The sequence below is a fragment of the Marmota monax genome, unplaced genomic scaffold, assembly GCF_021218885.2.
Source record: "Marmota monax isolate L192 unplaced genomic scaffold, Marmota_monax_Labrador192_F-V1.1 WCK01_AAM20220418_F8-fsc00061, whole genome shotgun sequence".
Taxonomy (NCBI): Eukaryota; Metazoa; Chordata; class Mammalia; order Rodentia; family Sciuridae; genus Marmota; species Marmota monax.
The window spans coordinates 8,600,497-8,624,786 of NW_026695230.1; the positions used below are offsets into that span (position 1 = coordinate 8,600,497).

Sequence of the window (24,290 nt, forward strand, 5' to 3'; positions counted from 1 at the left end):
CATTTCAGATCCAGACTATAGTAGGGGAGTTATAGATAGGTGTATAAGATTGTTGATGGCACTGTAAAGGACTTTTGTGTGGTATGTCCTTTAAGCATCCAGGAATCAGAAGTATTAAAGTTAGGGTCTAGTTAATGGAAAGAAAATGGCTGCCCATCTGATGCTAAGCAATCAAATCCCCTGTTCCTACTGAGTTTAGATTCAGCCTCAAAAACATTTTCAATACAGCACTCCAGATAGTCACTTCCAATCAGAAGGGTAATTGGCAGAGGATGAGGCCTGTTTGGCATTCCCAAAAGAATATAAGTGTATGAATGTGTTTAAAGAGAGGTGATTGTCTCAGTGGCTATAGCTATACATGGCCTATATTGTGTAAGACATAGTGAAGAGCAGTGAGAAATACCCCTGCTATTAAGGGGAGAGCAGCCATGGGCTGAAAGGAGAATTGATAGTTTAGTCTGTAGAGACTTGTTTCTGAGTATGGTATGATTGAATTTAAAGGGGGCCAGTGCTGAGGCAGATAGTACAAGATTTTCAAGGAAGTCCAGTCCAGAAGCCCTCCAATAGATGCTCTTGACTTGTAGAACTCTAGGAAGTTCAAGGCCTTCTTATCCAACAGACATTGATTGTTTTCCTCAGGAGGCTCTTTTGAAGAAGCAGTTTAGTTCCTTTAAAGAAGGTAAAATGTCCTGGTCCCAGGAATCAGGAAGTAACCATTAGTCAGTGACCTCGATGTTGACTGTGATTGTTTTTGTCAGCTGTGTACTCTCTGGCCCCCAGCACAGTCCTGGGCACATGATAGGTGTTCAATGACTGGTTGCATAAATGAACAAGGAAAAGAAATTAATCAACTATTCAACTAACCAGTTAATCATGCAACTTGGGTCCTAATTTGAATTCTTTAATTGTCTCTGCTGTTCAACAACCTGGCTGGTCTTCAAGGTCTATCATACTCTGCTATCCTACAATCCTGGTATGGTGAATAGAATAATTCAGAGCAAACAAGTTACCACTCGTTTCTGATATGCCTCAAATTTAATCAGAATAAAATATAAAAATCAAGTACTGCTTTACATCTCAGATGTGTCTTCCAAAAACAGAACCTGCGTCTGTCTCAGAGTTGTGAAAAAAATGTATTAGGTTATATTAAACAGCAAGATTGCCCTTTTTGTAGGAAAAAAATGAATTAAATCTTGTCTTCCTGACTAAAGGATTTTAATTGGGATTTGAGTCAATTTGATCTAAATTTGAGCATCCATCTAGAGAACATTTATTGACATCTGCTATGAGCAGGGCTTTGTGTTAGGCATGAAGGAGATAGGAAGATATTCAAGATACAGATTCTTCCAGGCAGAAACTGACAGTCTAGTCAGGGAGATAAAACATGTATACATTCTTGACTGTGATCCAGGTGGACAGAGTATAAACTGAGGCAGCCCATATCCAGGGTTAACAGTAATCCAAGGAGATCTCATACAAAAATATCTCAACTGGTAGAAAGTCTGCTTTTTGCCAAAACCTTATGGAGTCAGAATTCAGATTCTGTGACCATGAGCCCCCAGTAACCTTTTAACCACCAAGTTGAACACCTCACCCCAAGATGTTATTGGCAGTGAGAATCATCTGAAGCCTTCATGAGCATGTTGCTCATGAAAGTGACATCTTTTTATGGCTCACATTCTTGGGGTTAATTTTAACAATTGTTTACTGCAACAGGAATTTGTATTCCTTCTTTTGCAAGACTGTAAACTGTCCATTGTGTGACACTTTTTTATATTGGCTGCCACTGAAATTCAGAACCTAACTCAAATAGGATCATTCTCCTTCTGATAATTTTTCAACAATTACTTGTCAAACTTTTCTCTGTGCAGAACCCTTTGCCTCATACACACAGGTCCTGACCTCACGGAGCTGACAACAGGTTATGTGGACCAGACCTGTGGGGGAATCTGGGTTTCACCTAGGAGGGATACTGGAGGAGTCAGGAAAAAGAGCTTGTTTTTGAGCTAGACACACAAAGGGAAAACTTTAAAGGAGCTTTGTATGTTTTGGACTTTGAAATGCAGAGAGATCATACACACTGAGGTAAGGTATATAGCTATTCTAAGATAAAATAATGGCAAAAACATTGAGTAAGCAAAAATCTCCCTAGCATGTTGAGAAAAATGGGAATACTTAAGTTTCACTGAAGTGACTAGTGCTTTAACAAAAATTGGGGCCAATAACTGACAGTGGACTTCCTCCTCAATGTTCCAGACACTTAATATATTTAATTCTATGGTCAATAAGATATCACTGATAGATTTTAAGCAGAGTGTGTCATAATATTCTAGGGTTGGAAAGGACTCTAGATATAACCTAGTCCTGCATTCTGCCTCACACATAAAGAATTGTTGGGATTATAGGTGTGTTCTATGGTGTCCAGCTCCATTTGGTTCTATTTGGTAAGCAGTGGGAAAGAAGGAGAAAAATCCAAAATAAATACATGAAAGACCTTTACTAGTTCCCAAGTTGAGTCTCTTACAAATTGTTGTTCTTCTTGCCTAGAGGCCTGGGCCCTTTCCAGAATCTAGTGTTCTAGGTCTTATATACTCAGAAAATTGATCCATATACCAGGCACTGTCCTAGCTTCATGGTTTTGTGCCTGGGATCTTGGAACAACCACCAACATCTGAGTGTCTGTTATTTTGAGTTCCCATAAGGCCCTGTGAAGATGATATACATCTGACCTGCCAACCTGACCCCTAGGTTTAGACCCCTAGTCTTTAGAAAACCTCCATTCCATGCTGAGTCTAGAATAGGCCAGGCATTCAGCCTGAGGAAAGGCACTAGATTGGACTTTAATCACTGCAGACCTTTCCCAGGCCTATAGACCATCTGCCCTGAAATCACCTGGGAAGAACTAGAATGCAGTTTCCTGGGCTCTATCTTATATTTTCTGAATCATAACCCATGGAGGAAAGGGCTAGAAATTTGTATTTTTAAGTTATCAGATATTTTTTGTAATTATTAATGCATATTAATTATACATTTTAATACATTTCACTGTGACATTGCTGTACATGCATATATCATGATTTGATCATCTCCACCCTCTTTCTCCCCTTTTTTAAAAATATATTTTTAGTTGTAGAATGACACACAGTATCTTTATTTATTTTTATGTGGTGCTGAGGATCAAACCCAATGCTTCACACATGCAAGACAAATGCTTTACCATTGAACTATAGCCCCAGCCCTCTTTCTACCCTTTTTTTTTTTTTTAACACTCCCCTCTGCTGCCCCTAACCATGATCCTGGGCCCCTTCTACTTCCCTAATGGTCCCTCCTAAACTATCAATGGTTTTGTTTTGTTTTGTATCCACATATTAGAGAAAGCATGCAATACTTGTCTTTTCTAGCTTATTTCACTTAACATGATGTCCTTTAGTTCCACCCATATGACATGATTTCATCTTCTTTATGGCTGAATAATACTTTATTATGTATATATACCATATTTATTTTTATTTTTATTTTTATCCATTCATCTGTTAGTATGTATCTAGGCTGATTCTATAATCTTGGCTATTGTGAATAGAGCTGCAATAAACATGGGTGTGTTAATCAGCTTTCCATCATTGTGATCAAAATATCTGGCAAGAACAACATGGTTTCAGAGGTTCAGTCCATAGTTGGCTAACTATATTGCTCTAGGCCTGAAGTAAAGCAGAACATCATGGTTGAAGGGTGTGGCAGAGGAAAACTGCTCAGTTTATGAAAACCAGGAAGCAGAAGAATAAGCAGGGAGCCAGGGACAAAATAGAATCCCCAAAGGCACAGCCCTAACCAACTTCCTCTAGCCAAGCTGTTATTGTTTGGATATAAGTTGTCCCCCCCAAAGCCCCTGTTAATGCAGAAATATTCAGAGGTAAAGTGATTAGATTATGACAGCTATGACCTAATTAGTCCATCCTAATTTGAATGGACTGAGTGGTAACCGTAGGCAGGTGGGGTATGGCTGGAAGAAGTGGATCACTGGGGGCTGCCCTGGAAGAATGCATTTTCCCTTTGGCCCCTTCCCCACTCCTGCTTCCTGACCCCACTATGAGCTGAACAGTTTTCCTCCACCAGGCCCTTCCCCCATAATGTGATGCCTCACTTGGGTCCAGAGCAATGGAGTTGGCCATCTATGAACTGAGACCTCTGAAACTGAGTAAATGTTTTCCTCCTCTAAGTTGTTCTTGTTAGGTATTTTAATCACTGCATCACAAAAGCTGGCTAAAATACATGCCCCACTTGCCTATAATTAACACCCAGTAATCCATTCAAATTATTAATTCATCAAATGGATCAATCCATTGATTAGATTACAGTTCTCATAAACTGATTATTTCACCTTGGAACGTTTCTATATTGCCAGATGAGTTTTTTTTTTTAGGGGACATCTCATATTCAAACTGTAACAATGGCTTTGCAGGTATGCTGACTTCATTTCCTTATGATAAATACCCAGAAGTGGTACAGCTGGATCATATGGTAGTTCTAATTTTAGTTTTTCCATAGCAGCTATGCTACTTTACATTCCTACCAACATTGTATAAGGGTTCCTTTTACTACACATCTTCCCAAGCATTTATTTTTAATAATAGCCATTCTGACTGGGGCAAAATGGAATCTCAATGTAGTTTTGATGTGCAATTCCTGAGAACTAAAGATATTGAACATTTTTTCATATATCTATTGGCCATTTGTGCTGCTGCTTTTGAGAAGTTTGCCCATTTTTTGATTGGCTTACTTGTTCTTTGGTTAAGTTTTTTGAGTTCTTTATATATTCTAGATATCAATCCTCTGTCAGATGAACAGCTGGCAAAGATTTTCTTTCATTCTGTACATTGTCTCCTCCCTCTGTTAATTTCTTACTTTGCTGTGTAGAGGTTTTTTTTTTTTAATTTCCTGTATTTCATTTGTCAATTCTTGTTTTTGTTTTCTTAGCTGTTGGAATCCTATTCAGGAATTGTTGCTTGTGCCAATATCTTGAAGTATTTCCCCTGTTTTCTTCTAGTGGGTTTCAAAGTTTCAGGTCTTCCATTAAGGTCTTTGATCCAGTTTGAGATGATTTTTATACAGGGTAAGAGATAGGGGTCTAGTTTCAGTCTTTTACATGTGGATATCCTGTTTTCACAGCACCATTTGTTGAAGAGGCTGCTTTTTCTCCAACATATGTTTTTGGCACTTTTATCAAGAATCAGTTGGCTGTGGATGTGTGGGTTTATTTCTGGGTCCTTCGTTCTATTCCACTGGTCTGTGTGTCTGTTTTTATGCCAATACCATGCTGTTTTTGTTACTATGGCTCTGTAGTATATTTTGAAATCAGTTATTGTGATGCTTCTGGCATTGCTTTTTTTGTTTAGAATTGCTTTAGCTATATGGAATTCTTTGTGCTTTCATATACATTTATTATTTTTTTTTCTAGTTCTGTGAAGAATATCATTGGTATTTTGATGGGGATTGCATTGATTCTATACATTGTTGTCAGTAATATGGCCATTTTAACAATGTTAGTTCTCCAACTCCATGAACATAGGAGGACTTTCCATTTTCTAGTGTCTTCTTCGATTTCTTCAGTGTTTTATAATTTTCATTATAGAGGTCTTTCATCTCCTTGGTTAGATTTATCCCTAGGTGTTTTGTTGTTGTTGTCATTGAGCCTGCTGTGAATGAGATTACTTTTTTTTTTTTTTTTTGGTACCAGGGATTGAAACCAGAGGAGCTTAACCACTGAGCCACACCCCCAGCCCGTTTTTTGTATTTTATTTAGAAGTAGTCTCTCTGAGTTGTTTAGGGCCTACTAAGTTGCTGAAGCTGGCTTTGAACCCACAATTCTCCTATCTCAGCCTCCAGAGCCCTGGGATTACAGGTGTGGGCCATTGCACCCAGCTTGCTTTCTTGATTTCTTTCTCAATGAGTTCATTATTTTTGTACAGAAAAGCTATTGATTTTTGTATGTTGATTTCGTTTGTTTGGGTACTGGGGATTGAACTCAGAGACGCTCAACCACTGAGCCATATCCCCAGCCCTATTTTGTATTTTATTTAGAGACAGGGTCTCAGTGAGTTGCTTAGAGCTTCACTTTTGCTGAGGCTGGCTTTGAATTCTTGATCTTCCTGCCTCAGCCTCCCGAGCTGCTGGGATTACAGGCGTGCACCACCATGCCCAGCTTGTTTGTTGATTTTGTATTCTCCCACTTTGCTGTATTTGTCCATCCTAATAGTCATTTGGTGGTCTTTAGGGTTCCTTAGTACAGAATCATATCATCTGCAAGCAGAAATAATTTGACTTTCTCCTTTCCTACTTTTATCCCTGAATTTCTTTATCTTGCCTAATTACCCTGGATAAAAATTTCAAGTACTATATTGAATAATAGTGATGAGGGTGGACATCCTTGTCTTGTTCCTGACCTTAGAAGAAATGCTTTCAGTTTTTCCCATTCAATATGATGTTGGCTATATGTTAGTCATATATAGCTTTTAATTACGTTGATGTATGATCCTTCTATGCCTAATTTATTCAGGGCTTTTATCCTGAAGGAATGTGATGTTGAATTTTATCAAAAACTTTTTCTGCATCTATTGAGACAATTTGTGATTTTTATCCTTGATCTATATGTGTCCTGCATTTTGCTTATTGATTTGCATATTTTGAACCATCTTTGCATCCCTGAAATGAAACCAACCTGAGTGTAGTATATGATCTTTTTAATGGGCTGTTGAATTCTATTTGTAAATATTTTACTCAGGATTTTTGCATCTGTGTTTATCAAAGATATTGATCTATAGTTTTCTTATTTTTTGTTTTGTCCTTAACAGGCCTTGGTAGCAGGGAATGCTGGCTTTGTAGAATAAGTTAGGAAGGGTTCCTTCCCTTTCTATTTTATGGAATAGTTTGAGAAGAACTGGTATAGTTCTTTAAAAGTCTGATTAAATTCAGCAGTGAATCTAGTTCTGGGCTTTTCTTTGTTGGGAGATTTTTAAATTATTACTGCCTCAATTCCATTGCTTGTTGTTGGTCTATTTAGGGTTTTTATTTGTTTGTTTGTTTGGTTGGTTGGTTGGTTTTTTTTTTTTTTTTTTTTTCAGTCTTCATGTGTTTGTATAATGTCTGTATTTTCTCTTGCTGTTGACTTCTAGTTTCTTTCCATTGTGATCTGATAAGATGAAAGATAATGGGTAGAGGGGGGATTATTTGACAACTAGTTGTCCCCCCCCATTTCCCCCCCCCCAGTACTAAGGATTGAACTGAGGGCCTCACACATAGTAGGCAAGCACTCTACCTATGAGCTATATTCCCAGCACTTTAACAATATATATTTTTTAAAATTTTGAGACAGGCCTTGCTAAGTTGCCCAGGCCAACCTCAAACTTGTAATCTTCTTGCCAGCCTTCTGAATAGCTGGGATTATAGGTGTGTGCTATCGCACCTTGCTCTTCTTATATGAGGCCAGCTTCTCTGACTATTCAGGTTCAATGCTTCTTGCTTCTGAAGTCAGGAAATCAGGTTTTGGTCACTTGGAACTCCTCTTGATTTATGAGCAACTGTCTCGTAGAGTAAAAGTGGTTTTCCCAAAGAGGAAAAAATAGCTTAAAAGAAGGCCTTGAAGAACCAAGATGACAAAATGTATTATTTATAAGGTCCTAAAATAAGTGCTGGATCCTCCACTCGAAGTGAGCAGGCGACAGCCAAACATTGTGTGGAGTGGAGCAGCTGACTCCCACTGGATCCACATGGCCGTGCTACCAATCATGGCCCCCACTCAGAATTCCAAGGACCCTTCTCAGGAAGTAGCTCCCGCCGCTGATACAGGGCAGCCTTGTAGCTCCTACAGTTGGGTCCCACCTTGAGCTTAAAGAGGAAATTCTTGAAGGAAAATGAGAGAAATGCAGCAAGAATCTGTGGGCTGGTGGAGAGATCATAAACAATACACACATCCTTTGTAAAATTACATAGAGTTTCTGACTTAATTACTCTAGGATCTAAGTACCTATTGGGAGCAAGGAGTACAGGCAGGATAGTACAGTGGATAAGGAATATCTCAGCTTCACCTTTGCTGGCCCCCACTTACATAATGGAGCTGGTAGCTGCTGATGGCACTGTCCATGCCGAGTAGAGTTCTGTTGCATTCAGGAATCACCACTTCCTGCTACATCATAGGTTTGTTTTACTCAAGGCTTGCTCATCAGTCTTGAAGAACTTACAACAAATTCTGTTTTCTTTTAAGAAAGTGCTTACAAGCATCTGTCCAACAAAAAGCTCTCCTGCTTTTTGAAGGAAAGTCATGGTCCGCAAATCTGCATCTTTGTCTAGTGGAGAAAAAGTAGAATCAATGTCTAGGGATCTCTGATCAACAGCCAACATTGCAGAAAACCATTTCCCTGCTGCCCATCCCTTAATTTTAACCTAATGCCTTTGTTATCTGGATGCTTGGGACTCAGTTAGATCTGAGGGCCTTTCCAAAATCCATTTTTTCAAGGAGGGCCAGATTTTATAATAGGAGGTAGATCACTGAAGAGTAGAAGGTGTTTCCAGAGGCCTTATGAGGGAACCCAGAAATAGTCACAAGATTGTATTCCACCGGGAGGGTGGTTATGAGTCTGCTCTGACCAATTCTGGGATTTGAACAGAATCTACGGTCTTCAGCACTATCTCACCTATCTTTAATCCTTCCCCTGCTTCATGTTCTTCCTGTTTCTTTTTAGAATTTCTCTTCTGGAATGTGGAAACTACAGTGAGGGGAGAAATACCTTCAGAAGCTCTTGCTGCATTTGGAGCTTGCTATGTGTTCTCTATTGGCTGATGGCTGCCTCCCCAGTCATCAGAGGCAGTTGTGGCCCATGTGCCCTGATGCAATCCCTTGGCAGCATCAACCTGGTTCTGATTTCACAGATCTTCCATTTTCCTCTTAACAGAATTGTTGCCTGGCAGGAGAGGGAGTCTTCACGGTGGACATCTGATCTTCGTACCCTCCATATCCCAGTGCATTATAATGGAATCTTAGGCTTGAACGAAATCTTCAGTGTTTTTATATCCAGTCATCTATCCAATGTGTAATTAAAAGACAGCATGGTGTAGAAGGAAGAACACTAGTGGATTCATATCCCATCTCCACTACTTTCTGATCATGTGATCCTAGGCTGGTCACCTGATCCCTCTAAGCAAGGCATGCTTTGCAGAGTCCTGCTGAAGAATAAAGATAATATAGATAAAGTACCTAAGTATGATGCACTTGATAAGTAGCAGGTTCTATTATCACTATCCTGTAATCCAGAAACTTTCAAGATTTTGCCTATAGAACACTTAAGTTCTTTCATATATTCTCCATCATATATATTTTTATACCCCTCACCATCCTGGATTCTCTATTTATTATTATCACTACTGTTGTTATTATTTTTTTGTACTGGGGATTGAACCCAGGGGTACTTTAACACTGGACTACATCCCCAGTCCTATTTATTTTTTGAGACAGAATCTCACTAAGTTGCTAAGAGTCTTGCTGATTGCTGACACTGTCCTTGAACTTGCAATCCTCCTGCCTCAGTTTCCCAAGTTGCTGGCATTACAGTTATGTGCCATCATTCCCAACTTCATTACTGTTACTTGTATTGTGGTAAAATACAACATACCGTGAAATTTATCATTTAACTATTTTAAGCATACAGTTCAATGATATTTTCACACCACTCCTATCCATCTTCAGAATACTTTTTTTTTCCTTTTTTTTTTTTTTGGTGTGTGTGTGTGTGTGCGCGCGCGCTGGAGGTTGAACTCAAAACTTCATGCAAGCTAGGCATGCATTCTACCTCTCAGCTATACCCCATCTCCAGAATTTTTTCATCTTTCTATGTTGAAGCTTTGTACCCTTCAAACCCTCACTTCCACTTTTCCCTCCTCCCAGTGTGTTTTGGATAGTGTAGTCCAGTTCTTCAGTATCTTTCTTCCCACCACAAATGGAGGTTGTAAAGAGCGTCATGGATTATCTTGGAGTTCTTTGTACTTCCATTGGAAGCCCAAGAGTTAAAGGTCTGAAAGAATTGCAGCAAACTTTCAGAATTGCAGATGGTTACAAAATGGGTATCAGTACAGCTGCTTTGCATGGGATGGATCTGGCAAAGAGCCTCCAAAGGACTGGTACATTCCTTCCAAAAATATCGAAGGACATGGGTTGGCATAGCTTTGAGGAGAAACCAACAGATTCTAAATTCTTCAATAGCATCTAGTTTATGGTGAAGATTAAATAACAAAATTCATTTTAAGTATTCAATATAGTACCTGGCACAGATAAAGTCTTTATGTAGGTTGTTGTTACTGTTTTAGTACTAAGGCAGGGATATCATGTACATATCATCTTTGTTTCACATGAGGAAACTGAGTCTCTGAATTGCTAACACCTCCCAAATTACAGCACTAGTAAACAGCAGAGTAACAGAGCAGGGATTCAAATCCATACTCTTTCTTTCATAAGATGCTGTCTGTTATGATACACCAGAAAGGAATTCTGCTGGTGAATCATACTGACTTTATTTTCAGTGTTTTATCATTCCATGTACTCTGTCCTTTCTCTGGGGTCCTGTCTTTTTAAAATCATGCACCTAACATCCAAGCTTCAGAACTTCCTTCGTTTACCAGTTCCCCTTCTCTATACTATTTTGAATTGATCACTTGGTCTTTAATAAACTCTCTGTTCCAGAATAGGAAACTGAAATGATGTGTGCAAATCATGGAGCTCTCTGTCTTTATTGAATGAGTATCTAAGTGATGATGAACTATGCTTATAATTTAGGGCAATCATCAGTAAGAATTTGATAAATGCTTACATTTGACTACCATGAGTGATTGAGATTCATTCTCTTTTCAGAAAATAAGAACTAAGTCACCGTATCTTGCTTTTTGTCATGACTGTTAGGAAACTCAAAACCAATTTAAATGCTTAGTCACAACATGTGTATAAACTTCTAGGACTTGCATTTGAAATTCCTCCTTTCCATGCTTTTGAATTTTTATTTCTATTTTATTTACTACATCACAGGAATGTCCTTTGGAAGGAGATGAATTTAGTAAATAAGTAAAGACTATATAAGTGCCTATAAGTCAAGGACCATGTTTATTTATTGTAGTGTCCCCCAGCACATGGCCCAGGGTCTCGAATGTAATAAATATGTAAGAAATGTTTTAACAGTTTAGTGAATCAAAAGGTATTTCCTTTGGACTTCCAGCTCAGAAGGTCATCAATGTAGGAGCCTTAGAAGATGTTCCTTGGATTTCAGAGGCCTGTCATTAAAGCATTATGTGCACATGTTATATAATAATAATAATAATAATAATAATAATAAAGGCTTAAGTAAGAGATATATAAGTTTTCTTGCTGTTATGGACTAGATTGTGCTTCCCCACCTCCAATTCATAGGTTGAAGCCATAACCCTTAATTTGACTATATTTGGAAACATAGCCTAAAAGGATGGTATAAAGGTTGAGTGTGGTCATAAAGTTGGAGCCTTAATCTCATAGGACTAATGTCCTTATAAGAGGAAGAGCTATCCGAGAGCACACCCCCTTGGTCTGCACACAGGGAAAAGGCCATGAGAGAGTATAGCAAAAAGGTAGCTATCTGCAAGCCAGGAAGAGGGAGCTCAACAGAAACCAAACTGATGGCACCTTTATCTTAGACTTGCAGCATTCAGAACTATGAGAAAATTAATTTCTGTTGTTTTAGCCACCCAGTCTGTGATATTTTGTCATGGCCTTCTGAGCAGACTAAGACATTCACAACTGAGAGATCTGGTGATATTTAGCCCAGGGATGGCATAATAGTTTTACAGATATCAAGGTCCCCAGTTATTTCTACCTCTCTATTTCACATCCTTAATATAGGTTTTCATCTTGAAGGTTTTCTTATGATTCAAGATGGCAAGAAGAGTTCTAGCCATCATATTCAGACAGAAAGAATGCAGAAGGCAGAAAAGACCAAAAGAGGCCCTTTGGAAGCACTTTCCTGAGTGGTACCCAGCAGTGTCCTTATTTGTATCATTGACTAGAACCCAGTTACATAGCTATGCTTAACTGTAATGAAGGCTGAGAAAATAATCTGGTAGCTGTGCATATGACTCTATTGGACAAAATTGGGGGTCTGATACTAGGAAAGAAAGGGGGAATGGAAACTCAGCTTATCATATGCAAGAACATAACCCTTCTCACATTACTTCTCACAGCCTAAGCAGTACCCTGAGTATCCCGAGCAAGACGGAGAAAAGGTGGCTCTCACTGTGGATACAGTAACCTGAACCCTCTGCTTGGCTCAGTTTGGGCTTAGTCATTTACCCAACCTTCTCTTCCCCCTGTTCCCCGATACCTTGACCCTAAGTCCCCTTCCTAGAATGTTCCTGCACTCACCTGCCTTCCAATTCCCTCTACCTGAAATGTCCTTTGACACCTTATATCCTACCTGTTTTAGGTCCCACCCACCTCTTCTTCACTTGCATTTAAAGATTAGAACATGAAAGGAGATTGGGGTGGGAGAAGGGATAACTTTACAATGGGGAAACCTGACCCACTCTATTTTGGACAGGGATCAAGGTTAACAACAGTGATAAAAACATGTTAATAATATGTACCTTCAGTGTGATATGATGAGGAAGGCACTTCACCTCTGTGGTCTTCCTCTTCCAAATCCATAATCCCAATCTAACATCAGAAGAAAACCAAATTGAGAGACATCCTACAAAATACCTGGTACTAATAAAAATTGTGAAGGTCCTCAAAAAAACAAAGGGACTTTGGAACAACTATAACAAGCCAGAGGAGCTTAAGGAGACATGACAACCAAATGTAATGTGGTATATCCTTGAAGAGATCCTGAATAAGGAAAAGGACATTAGTGGAAAGCTAGTAAAATCTAAATCAAGATAATGTTAATGTACCAATGTTGATTCCTTACTCTGACAAATGTGCCATAATGATGTAAGATGTTAACAATTAGGGGAAACTGGGAAGGGGTATTTTGGAACTCAGTACTACACAACTTTTCTGTGACTGAAACTACTCTAAAATAGAAAGTTTATTAAAATAAATAACTTTTGGCTCACTAGTAATGAAACCTGGGCAAGTCATTTAACCCCTCTGGGTCCGTTTCTCCACTCTTGAAAGCAAGGGCAACATACCTTCACTGTTAGGATGGGGGAAGCCTTCAGTGAAACTGTGTGCCAAAGTGTGTTGGCCCTAGGGTGGCTTTTAATGTTTTCTATGTTATTGCTCAAAGGCAGCTTCCACTCCTGACCCCCAGTGCCACACAGGGAGTCACTCCAGAGGTTCCCTGGAGCTCAACAGGTCCCTGTCCACCTGCCACCTGGAGTTCCTTTACAGCCAGAATTCTGCAGAAAACTTCCTGCTCACCTCTTGACAGTTTGCTCTTATGGACTAAGATTGCATTTTTATTTTCATATTTTGCTTCATACCCCACCCCTGAATTTAGCTCTTCTCTTTAGGAATCAGCATATGACTCAAACTGCCAGTTCTAAATTTAGTATTGCTTATGATACGGAGAACGTATTTAGTGCTGCCTGGGATATGTATTTGGAAATAATGGTTTTATTTATCCACATCCAGTAATTCTGACTGCCTGCTGGGTTTTTTCAGGAAAGAGTTTGTCATCTCCTTTCCTCCTAATGATGAAATGTTGCCTGCTCAGGTCCCAGAGGCCCAGCCTGAGCCAGATGCTGGTGACTTGAGTCTCTGTGTAATTAAACAATGCCATCCTCAGGATTCTGTAGTCATAGGGCTTTCCAAGGCCTAGAGGGAGTTTGGAAACAGATCTAGAAAGGGCTCATAGACTCTTTAGAACATGTAGGTTTGTCTTTGGACCCCACCCCAGTAAGATTTTGCCTTATATTTATAGTTGCCCCTCCAGTGCCAGCATAAATGAAAGGAGAGGAAAGCCATACAGATAAGTAGCTGTGTTCTGTGTTTGGGGTGCTGAAGATACAAAAGAAATAAATCACATACTCCTGCCTTCTGAGAACTTGCTTCCACTTCAAGGAGACAGATATACAAACATTATCATCAGAGTCCAGGGTAAGATGCTGTGTTAGAGCAGTGTACATGGAACAGCATCAGTGAAGAAGGGAGAGAAAATAAACTGTGTGGTAAAGAAAGGCACAGAGAGAACAGGTGAGATGGTTGAGTAGTTTTGAAGGATCATGTATGTTTTTAAGGGAATAGTTGGGGGGCTTTCTAGGCAGAGAGAACAGTACATGCAAAGACATGGAAGCATGACACATATTAGTATTACATACATATTAGTACAATTCATTCGTTTTTTAATATTTATTTTTTAAGTGTAGATGGACACAACACAATGCCTTTATTTTTATGTGGTGCTGAGGATTGAACTTGGGCCCTGCCCGTGCTAGGCGAGCGCTCTACCACTGAGCCACAATCCCAGCCCCTCATTCATTATTTTTAAAATACCTATTGGAACCTACCATGTCCCTGGCACATGATAATCATTAGGGTTACAATAGTGACCAGGTAGGACAAGTTTCCACTCTCTTAAAGCTTGCATTCTAGTACAAGGGACTTGTATGGCACTAGCATAAAGCAGGAGGTGAGGAATACTGGGTGATAAACTAAGGAAGTAGGCAGACTATATTAGTTTCAAAGGGCTGCTCTAATAAAGTACTACAATATGAGTGGTTTACTCTAGAAATTTATTCTTTTTATTTATTTCTTTAGTGGTGCTGGGATTGAATCTAGGACCTTGAACATGGCAGGCAAGAGCTCTACTACTGAGCTACACCCTCAGCCCCTATTCTCTCCTGTTTGTGGTCTCACTTCTGAAAGTCAGAAATCCAAAACAGAGGTGTCAGCAAGACTGTAGTTTCCTCTAGAGGCTCTAAGATTGGAATATGCCCTTTCTTCCTCCATCTTCTGGAAGCTCCAGGTGTTTCTTGGCTTGGGGCTAGAATCCAGTCTCTACCTCTGTCTTCTCACAACTTGCTGTGCTGTGTTTTTGTGTCTTTTCTTGGGTCTCTTATAAAGACACCTGCCATTGGATTTAGGGACCACCTGGACAATCCAGGAAGATCTGACTCCAACTGGAGGCTCTTGAGGAAAAATTCATTCTTTGCCTCTTCTAGCTTCTGGTGACTATTGTCCCCCTTTTTTTTTTTTGGTACCAGGGATTGAACCCAGGGGTACTTAACCACTGAGCAACATCCCCAGTCCTTTTAAAAAATATTTTATCTAGAGACAGGGTCTCACTGAGTTGCTTAATACCTTGCTAAGTTGCTGATGCTGGCTTTGAACTCGTGATCTTACCTCAGCCTCCCAACTGCTGGAATTACAGGCATGCACCACCATGCCTGGCACTATTGGCATTCTTGACTTGTGGCCACATTACTTTAACTTCTGCCTCCATGGTCACATTGCCTTCTCCTCTTCTGTCTGTATATCAAATCTCCCTTTTCCTTTCTGTTAAAAGGACACTTAGGGTGTGGGTATAGCTTGGTGATAGACTTGTATGCTTAGCATGCATGAGGCCCTGGCTTCAATCTCTAGCATGCAGGTGTGCATACCACATAAGACACTTGGGATTACACTTAGGGTCCACCTGATAATTCAGGACAAGCTTCTCATCTCATATCTCTGTACTTCTGTAAAGACCTTTTTACAAATAAAGTCACATTTGTGGATTCTGGGGTTTAAGATGTTGACATACCTTTTGGAAGGCCACCATTCAGCCCACTACACAATATAAGATTGGAAGGCCCTGTATATTCACCTTATGAGGTAGATTTTTTTAAAAAATTTTTATTTATTTAGTATGGAAGATAGATATAAACTGACAGAGCAGATTATGGGTGTACAGTGCTTTACAGAGCTGTTTTAAGATCCTGCAGAAGCATAGAGGAAAGCTCAGCAAACTGTCTGGGGAAGTCTGGGTAGGAGAAGGCCATCTTTGGCCTGAGCTTTCAGAGATGAATAGGAGTTCTCATTTGAAGAGAGGGACTGCAGGTACAGGGAACAGCAGATTAAAGTCCAGGTGGCAAGGACTTCAGTTTGGGTGGGGACTGGAGTAGAGAGCAACCAGAGAAGAAGGTAAGAGCTGTGTCAGAGCCAGGCCTCGAATGCCATACTAAATAGTTTCAGATCACCTTAGGCAGCTGGTATCAGGAAAGGTATTTATTTATTTGTTTGTTTGTTTGTTTGTTTATATATACGTGTGTGTGTGTGTGTGTCTGTCTGTCTGTCTGTGTCGGAGCTGGGGATTGAATCCAGGCCTTGCACATGCAAAACATGCTCTCTACCCCTGAACTACACCCCTACCTGAAGGGAAAGATTTTGAATAAAGGAGTAATGGTTTTAGATTGGACTTTTAAAAAAGATCTCTGACTTTGCAGCATGGAGATTAGAAATTGGATCTGTGAGGAGGAGGCATTTTCAGGGGTGGACCCAGGGCTCACAGTACAGCTCTACTATACAGGGTCTTCCCCACAGCCTAGGCTAATCCTAGCCCCACACTCCTTATCAGCTAAGTGATCTCATCATTTAGTCTCTTTTATCCTCAATTTCCTTAACTATAAAATGGACACAGTAATGCTTATATCTTGATTTTTATGAAATATGACATCTATACATTAAGCACCTGATATAATTCTTTGCTATAGAATTTCTTACTTCATTTTTATAACCACCCTGAAAGGAGGAATTATTTTGCTTTCTTGTTTTATGAATAAGCACATTGAAACCCTTAGAGATTAAGAAACTTGCCTCAATCCCCATAGGTAGTGGATGGCAGGTCCGGGTTCCTCTAAGCTTTTGCCCATTCCGCTGGGAGGTACTGCCTCCTGTGTCTCACTCAATCTTGGATACAAGTAGGTTCATGAATGAAAACACTTGTAGAGCAACACTGGTGCAGAACGGGTACCCAGAAAGCCATAACTGTGTAATGTCCATACACTAACAAACAAGTATGTGTGTGGTCACAGAGGCTGGCTGTCTCAGGTCTAAAGCCTCTATTCATCTTAGGGAAAGAGGATTTGGAACCTCATCAATCCAAAATTACCTGCTGAAACAGCCTTCCTGCTGGCTTTGGATATCCCTTCCTGGTTCTGTGGCCTTTCTACCCAAAGGACAGATGAGGCCAGCTGGCTTTCTAGAGTTCAGCCTAGAATTATTGGCACCCAGTGCTTGCCAGGGCAAGCTTGAAAAAGGAAGCAACCTTTGGGTTGGTTGAGTACTGGATTCACCGCTAATTAGCTGGGTGCTCTTATTAGGTGATCACATTTTAGTTTTTTCACCTTTAAAACAGGATTAGTAACACGTATCTTGCAGAGTTTTTTGGATTACATTATATGGAGCCAGGCTGTCTGGGTTTGAATCCCAGCTCCACCACTTACTAATGGTAGTACTAGGCAAGCAATTTGATATCTGTCTTGGTTTTCTTTTCTATAAAATGTGAGGGATGATAGGTCACAAAGGGTTGTGGTGAAGATTATTATGTTAATACTTCTAAAAGTTTAGAGTAGTGTCCAGTACATGAAATGTTCTCAGTAAATGTTATTATTATTACCACTAGTTTTTTTTCTCTACCCATAGTGCCAGTCAATGTGATCATGGCTATAGTAACTGTCTAAGTTTGTCCAGGAAATTCTTGACGTAGAAACACCAGCAGCTGAGGATAGGGGGATCCCTGGTGTTTTGGCAGACAAAGACAACATGCGTGTCTGGCAGACTTTCCTGGTTCTTGAAGGAGAGGTAAAACAAAGCTTCCTTGTTGAGGGGGTGATCATCTGAAGGTGAAGCCATTTATCTGTCACCACATTTCAGCTCATGACCAGAAGGGAAGCATGACTCTCAGATCAGAACCTAGGGAATGAAAGGTTAGTCCAGAAAAGAGGCAGAGTTGACTCTGGATCTCTTGTCTTGAGCCGCAAGTGGGAGGATTTGGAAGCTCATCAATTTGGGCGTGGCAGGATGAATTTCCCAGCCACAGTACCAAAATAATGATCCCCTTTGCACTTTAGGGTGGCTGGCTAGACCTGGACTAGTAGGAGCCAGTCTTCTCAGACTTCATGCTTACCTTTCTATTTACCAATGTGCCAAACATTCCCATTTTTCATGTGTGATTTAACATGTTGGAAGTACCATTCTGAGAGGCCATTGCAAGGAGCAAGAAAGTAACCAAGGTGAAACTACTAAAAGTTCAAGTGACAAGAGGTTGAGCAAAGCCTGCTGTACATGTCCATTTCAGTCCTTTTGAGAGGGGGGAGAGTTACTAAGAGTTAGAAACCTCATCTGTGCCCTACTTACTTATAGATATGTTTGAATTGCTGTGGGTTTTTTCCTTTACAGTGCTCCTAAGCATTTAGTAAACTTTTTCTGCAATACTGTCCTATCTCAGCTGTACCAATGGGAGCAAGGGAAAGTAGGTTTTATCCATCTTTGGGCTAGAGTTATTCAGGAGAACAATGCTGCTCTTTCCCCAGGAGACACTGAGGTGACAAGAGATCTCTGTCTGGGAGACTGGAGGAGGCAGATTGAAGTCTGCTTACTCAGTCATTTCCAGCACAGCCCCTTTAGGACTTTATTTCAGCAGAAAGCACAACCTCCCCACTTAATAGCAGGAGTTGAAGGGAAACAGTCTGTAGCCCATGTTCACCTTCAGGAGGTAGACTACTCATTGACTAAAAAAACACCATCTTCGCAACTACTCTAGGGTCAGGTTTAAAAGTAATGAAACCTCAAAGTTTTTATGGAAACCAAAACCCTGAACCTGAGAGAGCACAGGGAAGAGTGTTGATCCTAAAGACTGCTTTGTAAAGTCATCTGCTTGAATGAACAAAACTCTTTCTCCTAGTTATTTTTACTGCATCCCATTCTCAGAGGAATCAGCAATAATTTTTACTTTGGCCAGATATTCTGTCCCAGTGTTCTTCACAGAAATTATAACTTCCTTCTTGCACTGTGGTAAAATGGATAAATGCATGATTTTGGAGTCCTACCTACCAAATGACTTAATTCTGTAAGCCTTGGGTTCCTCATCTGTAAACAAACATTAGAATAGCTAAACCTACCTCCCAGGGTCAGTTGAAGGACTAAATTAGGTAAATTAGATGAAAACAGATAACCCCATATGTACTTATGTATTCATCAGGACCCTCCAGAGAAGCAGAACAAATAGGATATACCTCAGTCTCTATTAGGCGGGTAGAGGGAGGGAGAGAAAAGAGACACAGAGAAACAGGCAGATTTGAAGGAATTCAGAAGTAGGGAACTGGAAAAGCCCAAAATTTATAGGGCAAGCTTCAGAATAAAGATTGAGTAAGAATTGAAGTTGCAGTATTGAGGCTACAGGCTGAAAACGTGGCAAAATTCCTGTATAGCAGTCTGGAGGCAGAATTCCTTCTTTCTTGGGAAGTCTTAGTCTTTGCTCTTCAAGCCTTCAGATGATGGGGTGAGGTTCACACACATTATGTATAGAGGGTAAACTGCTTTACTTAAAGTCAATTGATCGTACGTGTCAATCACATCTAAAAAATACCCTTTTTAGAAACATCTATACTAGTGTCTACCTAAACAGCTATTCTCCATAGGCCAACAAGTTGACACAAGAGTAACCATCACATCATGTGAGGGTTAGGGCTCTTTTTTTATTATTATTGATTTTTTTTAAATAAATGACAGCAAAATACATTACAATTCTTATTACACATACAGAGCACAATTTTTCATATCTCCAGTTGTACATAAAGTATGTTCATACCAATTTGTGTCTTCATACATGTACTTTGAATAATAATATCCATCACATTCCACTATCTTTGGCATATCAACCTAGAGGCTGTCACAACCTGAGCAGTAGGTCAGTATACCCCTTCTGTTCCCCCTTGCCTCCTCCCTTCCCCTCCCACCCCTCTGCCCTATCTAGAGTTCATCTGTTCCTCCCATGTTCCCCCTCCCTATCCCACTATGAGTCAGTAACCTTATATTAGAGAAAACATTTGGCATTTATTTTTTGGGGATTGGCTAACTTCACTTAGCATTATCTTCTCCAACTCCATCCATTTACCTGCAAATGCCATTATTTTATTCTCTTTTATTACTGAGTAATATTCCATTGTGTATATATGCCACATTTTTTTAATCCATTCATCTATTGAAGGGCATCTAGGTTGGTTCCACAGTTTAGCTATTGTGAATTGTGCTGCTATAAACATTGATGTTGCTGTGTCCCTGTAGTATGCAGTTTTTAAGTCCTTTGATTATAGATCGAGGAGAGGGATAGCTGGGTCAAATGGTCATTCCATTCTCAGTTTTCCAAGAAATCTTCATACTGCTTTCCATATTGGCTGTACCAATTTGCAGTCCCACCAGTAATGTATGAGTGTACCTTTTTCCCCACCTCCTCGCCAACACTTATTGTTGTTTGTCTTCATAATAGCTGCCATTCTGACAGGAGTGAGATGAAATCTCAAGAGTAGTTTTGATTTCCATTTCTTTAATTGCTAGAGATGTTGAACATTTTTTTATATATTTGTTGATTGATTGTATATCCTCTTCTGAAAAGTGTCTGTTCAGGTCCTTGGCCCATTAATTGATTGTGTTATTTGGTTTTTTGGTGTTTAGCTTTTTGATTATTTATATACCCTAGAGATTAGTACTCTATCTGATGTGTGAGGGCTAAAAATTTGCTCCCAAGATGTAGGCTCTTTATTCATCTCATTGATTGTTTCTTTTGCTGAGAAAAAGTTTTTTAGTTCGAGTCCATCACATTTATTGATTCTTGGTTTTAATTCTTGCACTATAGAAGTCTTATTAAGAAGTTGGGGCCTAATCCCACATGATAAAGATTAGGGCCTACTTTTTCTTCAATTAGACAAGAGTCTCTGGTTTAATTCCTACGTCCTTGATCCATTTTGAGTTGAGTTTTGTGCATGGTGAGAGATAGGGGTTTAATTTCATTTTGTTGCATATGGATTTTGAGTTTTCCCAGCACCGTTTGTTGAAGAGGCTATCTTTCTCCAGTGCATGTTTTTGGCACCTTTGTCTAATATAAGATAATTCTAATTTTGTGGGTTAGTCTCTGTGTCCTCTATTCTGTACCATTGGTCTACCAATCTGTTTTGGTGCCAATATCATGCTGTTTTTGTTACTATTGCTCTGTAGTATAGTTTAAGGTCTGTTATAGTGATGCCACCTGCTTTTACTCTTCCTGCTAAGGATTGCTTTAGCTATTCTGGGTCTCTTATTTTTCCATATGAATTTCATGATTGCTTTTTCTGTTTCTATGAGGAGTTCCATTGGGATTTTCCTTCACCCTTCCTCCTCCTTTTCAAAGTCCTCACTGAGAACTGAAGAGGCTTCACTCAGTACTGTCTCTGGCATGTCAACCTGGAGGCTGTCACAACCTGAGCAGTGGGTCAGTATACCCCTCCTGTTCCTCCTGGATCTCTTTCTGCTGACTTTACATACCAGTGAATCTGTGTTCCTGCTTCCTGATCAAGCCCTAGGATAGCCATAATGGTTTTTCATTGAAGGCTATACTCCAAAGCTATATCAGTTACCCTTATGGTTGCTCCTGATCTTAATTCTTCCGTGTTGCATTCATTAGTTTTGCTAGACCAAAAGACCTAGGCTCTGCTACAGCAAGAGTGTTTCAGATTCCAGGATGACTTCCTGACATGGTTAGTTAGCAGTGACCAGGAGGTTGAAGAAGATTCTGGAGAAGACTGTGTAAGAATTAACTTTCTGTCTAGAATGTGTCAGGTGGCATTCTGCCTGGAAGTTTAGCTGGACTCTATTTCATTGTAGAGATTTATACCCTGCAGGTGATCCAAAATGCTTTTCATATTAATGGAATGTGGATTTGCTTTTGCCAAAATTGAAGAATGCCTAGATGGGATGAGGAAAGAGTTCTGGACCAAGAATGAGGAGATCTGAACTCTTCTCTGTCACTGCTTCCCAGGTAATCATGGGCAAGTCACTTCATGAGTTCAGGCCCTCAGCTACATATTTCTCAAGAGCCTGGAAATAAGGCCCAACCTCAGCTTTGCACAGACCCCACTTGACGGCTTTCAAAGCCCTTTCACCATTCATCATCTTTGACCCTCACACCAGCCTCCTGAGGATAGCAGAGTAAAAGTTTGAAAATTATTCATCCCCGTATTCCAGGCAAGGACACAAAGGTTCAAAGAGATTAAATGACTAGCTTAAATTCAGAGATAGGAAGTGATAAAGCTGAGATTGAACTTGGGGTCACTTGTCCAATCTGTTTAGGGTACTCTTCCAAATCTGACAATGTCTGTAAAGCACTGAGGAGAGCATGTATTGGCTTTGAAAGGTAGTGAGTGGATTCAGCAGAGAAGAGGAGAAGACACTGTCCTCATACTCCACGGCTTTGGCAGCAATGAGTGGACTCCCTAAAACTGGAGGACATCACTCTGCAGCTACTCAAATTCAAGTGTTTTCTCATGTTGTTTACTCAATTCAGAAAACATTTATTGAGGCTTTATCACATACCAGGTTCTCTACAATGGTGTGAGGGACAGATAAGTCAGCAGAAGTGTAATGAAAAACAGACTGATAAGATTTCTATATTTTTATTTTTTAGTACCAGGGATTGAACCAGGGGTGCTTTACCACTGAGCCACACCTCCAGCCCACCTGTTTATATATATGTATATGTATACATATATACACACATGTTTTATTTTATTTATTTATTTTGAGGCAAGGTCTCTCTGAGTTGCTTAGGGCCTCACTAAATTGTTGAGGCTGGCCTTGAACTCATGATCCTCCTGCCTCAGCCTCCTGAGCTTCTGGGATTATAGTTGTATGCCACCATGCCCTGTATAAGTTTTGTATTTGAAATGTAAACACAAGGCTTTGGGTTTACAGTAGGAGGTGCAATTAAGTCATCCTGGGAAGATGAAGGCAAATACAGCTGAGCCCTGGCAGTAGAAACAGGATTTAGATGTTAGGATACAGAAAGAGAGGGCATCTGCTATTCCTTTTTGATTTCTGTGCCACAGCTACCACTGTTGTGGTTTCCATGCTTGGGTACAGCCATCGATAGACAGCCTGCATGCTATAGGACCTGGCCAGATGCAGCCCTGGTGGATCCTCTAACATTGCTTGTCAGATTTGTCACCAGGCCTTAAAGCACACGCTGCAAAGCCAGAGAAACTTCCTGGGAGCTCTTAGAAAACAGTAGGAGAGCAGCCCTAGGCCTCAGCAGAGGAATGGGCAGGGAAGAAGGAGGTGCTTTTCTTTGTTATTGTGCCTGCCCCTTGGGTTAAGAGGAAGAAGGTCATTGCTTTGCACTTGTGATTTTAGACTGACAGTGTTTTGTATCTTTATTTTAAAACTTGTTTCTCAGTCTCCTGTGCAGTTTTCCATCAGCTTGTTGCCATGGGGAAGTGAGTTGGGGCTGGAAGCTTTGTCCCTCTCTGTTAGCATTTCTGGATCCTCCAGCTGTCTTCTGCCCCTAGTGCAGGTGGAGAGGGACCTGGAGCCCACCTGGTGGACAGACCCTTTCTCTTCAAACTCTGGAACTACAGCTAAGTTCCCTTTAGGATACTAGTTTCATTTATTCATGCATTGACTCAACTACTCTATATTGAGAGCCTTTTGTATGCCAGGTATTATACTGTGCTCTGCAAATATAAAGATGACTATGGCTGGTGACACATGCATCTTAAGGCAGGACCTGCCAGCCTGTTTTGGCACACTATCCCTTATGTATTGTTCTTTAGTCTCGTTCTTTTCAGAATTTAGAGAACTGAGTTTTTCTTCTAGCCTTTTTAATCACTCATTTAGAATCCCCCTGAAAGTTACCATCTAGTTACTATATGACAGGGTCTCATTTTCTTTTTGTGTCTCGAGTGCCCACCTCAAGGCCTGAAGCAAAGGAGGGGTTTACCCAGGAAGTGTGTTTTTGTTTTTTGATTTGGGTACTAGGGATTTAATCTAGGGACACTTTACCGCTGAGCTGCATCTACAGCCGTTTTTCTTTCTTTCTTTTCTTTTTTTTTTTAAACACAGGGCCTCACTAAGTTGCTTAGGGCCTCACTAAGTTGCTGAGGCTGGCTTTGAACTTAGAATTCTCCTATCTCAGCCTCCTGAGCCATTAGGATTAAAGGAATGGGCCACTGCACCTTGCTAGTAAATGTGTTTTAGTGGAATCTTTCACTGAGCTTCTCAGAACTCTTGTCTTTCCTGTCTTCCTTCCTCTATTCTGAGCCTAGAGGAAGCACAC

At 40.2% G+C, this 24,290-nt stretch overlaps 1 protein-coding gene across 6 annotated transcripts in view; it reads left to right on the forward strand.

Moving 5' to 3' along the window:
• Sergef (secretion regulating guanine nucleotide exchange factor) overlaps positions 1 to 24,290 on the forward strand; it is a 224,670-nt gene that overhangs the window by 178,090 nt on the left and 22,290 nt on the right. The gene's annotated exons all lie outside the window — the stretch shown is intronic.